We start from the raw sequence: 5,727 nt of genomic DNA on the forward strand, positions 1-5,727 counted from the left end.
AAAAAATAAAATAATAAAATAATAAAAAATAAAAATCCTAGGGCCCACTGTAATGTTTACTTGCCGTCCAACCTGTTGATAAGGCCACACAGACCTGCATGGAGGCAAAAAGCAAAAATCAATTGCCCAGACGTTTAAACACCCACATCAAGGTGGGCCCACGGCGTGGACTCGCCTACTAAGCTGTTACCCTGGACTCACCTAATCGGCACCCACTTCAATGGCCCAGACGTTTAAACTTACTAACAGTGGAGGTGGGCTTTAATTTATTATATAAGTGCTACGTTTCTTCTACAAGTGAACAACAAAGGTATGGATGCTAGCTTGTCTATTGCCTTGCTTCCCATGCCTTCCTGGATTTCCATTCTTCTGGTAACACTAGGAGTGGCATGGTTCTTTGCCTATCTCCTCCGTTCAGTGAGAGGGAAAGAGAAGCGGCTCACCAGTGCAAAAAGCATGGCCAGGTTACCTCCTGGACCAGCTAGGCTTCCCATCATAGGGAACCTCCACATGTTGGGCCCACTCCCTCATCACGACCTCCATCGGTTAGCCATGAAGTATGGCCCCATCATATACATGCAACTGGGCCAAGTTCCAACCGTGATCGCCTCGTCCCCTCAGGCAGCTCAGCTATTCCTCAAGAGCCACGATCTCATGTTTTCCAGTAGGCCAATCACTGAGGTTGGGAAGTACATTTCTTACGACGGCCGGGGCTTGTCGGACGCACCATATGGTAAATACTGGCGAAATGTACGTAAATTATGTACGCTAAGGTTGCTTAGTAACATCATGATAGACTCTTTCAAACCCATGAGGAGAGAAGAGCTGGGACTCCTTGTGCAGTCACTCGAGGATAGTGCCCGGGCCCACACCGTGGTAGACCTCACCATGAAGGTGTCGTCTCTCAGCACGAGCATAACATGTAGGACAGTGCTCGGAAATAAGTATACCGATGAGAATTTTGATAAGAGGGGGTTTCAAAGGAGTCATAGATGAAATGTCGGCTATATTAGGATCTTTCAACATAGCCGATTACATTCCCTACGTTGGTGCATTAGACCTCCAAGGTTTTCGTCGTCGTACGGTGGCAATCTGCAAAATTTTCGATGACTTCTTTGAGAAGATCATTGACGAACATGTGGCGGATGGTGGCGAGAGGCGTGAGAGGGACTTCATTGACTCCATGCTCTCTTTCATGGACTTCGAAGAGAATGAGTTTCAATTCGATCGAACCAATATCAAGGCATTGATCTTGGTAAGAAAATAGATAACTTTATTTATTTTATTTATTTTTATGTTCGTGGGAATAGTGACGGATGGGAAGAATCATTGGTCTGCATGAACCTTCACATGTGCCCTATCCGTGGACGGTTTTGATCTCTGACTGCCAGACAGCTCTTATCGGGGCTTGGGCTAAGCGTTGAGGGTAGAGGCTCCCAGACCTGGGTTTTGGGGCCCAGGAAGTCATTGGTGAGGTGATTACCGGAAACGGATTGGCTACTCCCCCTGCCACCAGCCAATGGCTGCTGTTTGGTGCTTCGGCCCCACCATGATGTATGTGTTTCATCCATGCCGTCCATCTATTTTTTTAGATCATTTTACGTTATGAGACCAAAAATGAGGTATATCTCAATCTCAAGTGGACCACATTACAAGAAAAAGTGTTGAATGAACGTCAACCATTAAAAGATTTTTGGGGGCCATAAAAGTTTTGGATCAAGCTGATCTTTGTTTTTTCCCTTCGTCTGTGTATGTATGATCTAATCAACAAATTTGATGTCAAATAAACAGTACAGTGGGCCTTAGGAGGATTTTAATGATGGATATCCAATCAGTATTGTTTTCATGTGGTGTGGTCCACCTAAAATTTATGTCCCTCTCAATTTTGGTATCAAGCACTAAAATGATCTGTAAAAATGGATGAACGGCATGGATAAAAGACAATTCATAGTGGAGCCCACATAGCACGACCACCAGCCACTAGCCGAGGGGGAGTAGCCAATCCGTTTCCGAGCGGATAGCCGGAGCGGATTGCCTACTGAGTAACTCACTACGCTTAGCATGCTGAGTAAACTCTGCGAGCTCTACCATGATTTATGTATTTTATCCTCTCCGTCCATCCATTTTACCAGATAATTTTAGAACTTGAAAATGAAGCATATACAATGTTCAAATGGACCACACCACAGGAAACAGTTAAATTCAATGTCTACCGTTGAAAAATTCTTGGGCTAAAGAAGCTTTGGATCAAGCTTATATTTGTTTTTTCCTTTCATCCATGTCTGTATGATCGTATGAACCGGTTAGATGACAAATAAACATCACCGTGGGACCTAGAAAAGTTTCAACGGTGGAAATCACTATCCCCACTGTTTCCTGTGGTATGATTCACTTGATCTTTGGATATTCTTCAGTTTTAGGCTCAGATCCTTAAATCAGATGAAAAAATGGATGGACGGCGTCGATAAACCACATACATTCAAGGTGGGCCCAACTGAGTTTACTCAGTGCCCTAATAGCATACTGAGTAACTCAGTACCCAATCCGATTTCGAGCTAGGCCGCTTATGTTTTCCTGATCTGCCTGTCCTCATTAATTAATTCTGCCGACCTCTGTCCTAATATTAATGATTGACACTAGTCATTAGTAGGTTTGCTTTTGCTTGATTCGTCTTAAGTATTATTAAAGTAGATAGATTGGCAGATATGTGTGGACTTCGGCCTGTGGATTTATATTCTTTTCAATCATCCAGACTCTCCGGGTAGCTCGCCTTGATGGATACCAACAAAAGAGCTTTGAATAAAGCTCTATACGTTGGTGTGAGATCTAATCCATCAGGTTAGTCCGATCTTCTACATGTTTTTCCAAAAAGAAATTTGGCCCACTTAGAATGTGGGGCCAAATATCTAATGGAAAATATTGGATTTCGGACCTATCATGCCATTTTGCCACATGTGTGGTGAGTACATGAGCTTTATTGCACATGCATGCGCGCTTAGTAAAGCTCTACAAAACCAAGTTGAATATTTTAGACATTTTATTATTTTTTTTTTAAATGACGGTGGCTGTCCATAATAAACTTAAATAGCCAAATTATCAACGGGTTGGAATTATCCAACGTTGGTATCCACCATAAAATTGAGATCCATCATATAAACGGTTTGGATCAGGGGAAGATAAACCAGATTCAAATCTATAGTCCCCAGGTATCATGTTGCAATGCGTCAAGATGTATTCTAGCAAACCTCTATGCAGTATGCACCATTTGAAGAGGCTCATAACATTGGAAACATGGGCCATCCATTGCAGGGTTCAATGGATGATGTTGCCCATCCACGCATCACCTTACCATGTGCACGGTGGAGAGTTTGGCTCCATCATATTCTATAATTTCAGTATTGCATTATAACATTGATTGTGGTGGGCCCCCTCGAGCTCGTGATCTCATGTATCATTAGACATAGAGTGATCAAGCGTTTTCAGCCATTAACAATATCATAATAGCTTGGATTGTCTTTTGAAATTATTTATCAGTAGATGAAGATATCCTTGAAGTACATAGACCAAACTTGCAATCATTTCTTGCAGGACTTGCTTGCGGCTGCGATGGACTCGTCAGCAGCAGTGATGGAATGGACCCTCGCGGAGCTCCTCAAGCATCCGCAGGTGCTGAAAAAGGCTCAAGAAGAGTTAGAAACTGTCGTTGGCATGGATCGGATGGTGGAGGAAACGGACCTAGCAAACTTAGAATACTTGGACATGGTTATCAAGGAAAGCTTACGGCTTCACCCAGTGCTCCCATTGCTCATCCCTCATCAATCCACCGAGGATTGCACGGTAGATGGCTACCATATTCCCAAGGGATCACAACTCATCATAAACACGTGGGCGATTGGGAGGGACCCAAATGCGTGGACCGATCCTGAAGAATTCAACCCTGAAAGGTTCAAAAGTACAGGAATAGATGTGAGGGGTCATGACTTCCAACTTCTACCATTTGGGTCCGGACGTAGAGGTTGCCCATGAATGCAGTTGGGCCTCACAGTAGTCAGATTCGTACTGGCCCAGTTGGTGCATTGCTTCAATTGGGAACTTCCGACCGGCATGCAGCCTGCTGACCTGGACATGACCGAGAAGTTTGGCCTTGTGGTCCCGATGGCCAACCATGTATTAGCCATTCCGACATATCGGCTTCGCCATGCTAGTTAGTGGGAAGTAAACGTTGGCGCTATGAATGTGATTTTGCTTAGGTTGTGTGTGCATGTATATGAAAGGATAAACGGATGTGTTTATCTAAGTAGATTTATTATAATAATTAGATTACAAGGCTTACCATGATGTGGGTATCCGAGACAGGGTTGAACATGATGAGTTCGATCCCCGACTTCCTCAAGGATAACTACTCCGAATCCATGGAGCTTCTCTGAACTTCTTATATTGACTTCTCAAATCCACGAGGAAAAGAATAAGAACAATATAAATAAATTCTAGAAAATTCATAAATTGATTGATAATTGAAATAAACGACCTTACAACCCTTTAAATAGAGATACTAGAGAGAAGTTTCGGAATTAAACTAGAACTAAAACTCCTAGAAATCGTGACTTACTATAAATAATAAACTTACTATTTATAGACAGTTGTGATTCTACCAGTGCGCATGATTATTGGTCAAAAATAGTATGTTTCCTAAACACTTTTCATGTTGGGTGCAACTCCTAAAGTCCAATAGATGAGGAGTTATATACTCAAACTAAAACTTACTATAAATAGTAAAAATGAAATTAAAACTGGAATTGGACCGTCAATCTGATAGTATTTCACAAATTCAACATGCGCATAGCCAGGTTAGGCAGCTAAAGTAGCTCATCCTACCCCAAAATCATATATGACACGTCGAATAACTCATTTTGGTTTGCGAGATACATTCGTTCGTTTTAAGGTTTGGATGGTCCAGATTACTTCCGCTTCTAATTGGCCTTTTCTGATCCATCTTGGCCATGAAACAGTCTGCAACCTGCTCTACATCAATATTACATCCACCCCATGAATTAGGCCCACTTTTGTGATATTTGGCCTAGAGCACAAAAATTAGGTGGACCCAAAACTAAGATGGGCCAAAACACAGGGAACAATGGACATGGGAGACCCACCATAGAAACCTTTCCAATGGTATGTGGCGCCCACATGGATACTCTTTTGCATGACACCGAGCATATCTACTGTGTGAGTGTGTGCGGCCCAAAAATTAGACTCGAGATGGGTGGTTTTTAGTTTGACCAATTGGACACGTCCCTCCACGTACCAGATAACTTCCAACCTTCCCTGTGCGTGCGTCATCCTACCCCTTTAATAGGTTTGCCCAACAATGAGGATAACCTTGTGCAAAAATTCAAACACATTCATTCATTTGGTGGACCAAACTTTTATTTTGTCATTTAACAACTCGCCGTGCTCTCTGGTCTTTCCTCCATTGAACATGTGGCTTGTTCATGCATTTCTTCTTGACAATTTATTTGCATGCCAGCAAGGAGAGGTTAGTGTTGACCAATTTAGAGAATCTTTTAGGCATCTTCATCCATAAGGTACCATTATGCGCATTGGCCTGAGTAGGACATATTTGGTTTTCTAAACCTTCAATTAATACATTGCAAAGGGGTAATAATTATTTCATTTAGTAATTACCGTTTTGTTATCAACGGTGGATTTGACCCTTACTTTTTTTAC

The 5,727-nt window shown here is 42.4% G+C and overlaps 1 pseudogene; it reads left to right on the forward strand.

Moving 5' to 3' along the window:
* Positions 1-317: 317 nt before the first annotated feature.
* On the forward strand, positions 318-4,363 carry LOC131238643 (cytochrome P450 71AU50-like; annotated as a pseudogene).
* Positions 4,364-5,727: the final 1,364 nt, after the last annotated feature.

The sequence above is a fragment of the Magnolia sinica genome, chromosome 3 (genome assembly GCF_029962835.1).
Source record: "Magnolia sinica isolate HGM2019 chromosome 3, MsV1, whole genome shotgun sequence".
Lineage (NCBI taxonomy): Eukaryota > Viridiplantae > Streptophyta > Magnoliopsida > Magnoliales > Magnoliaceae > Magnolia > Magnolia sinica.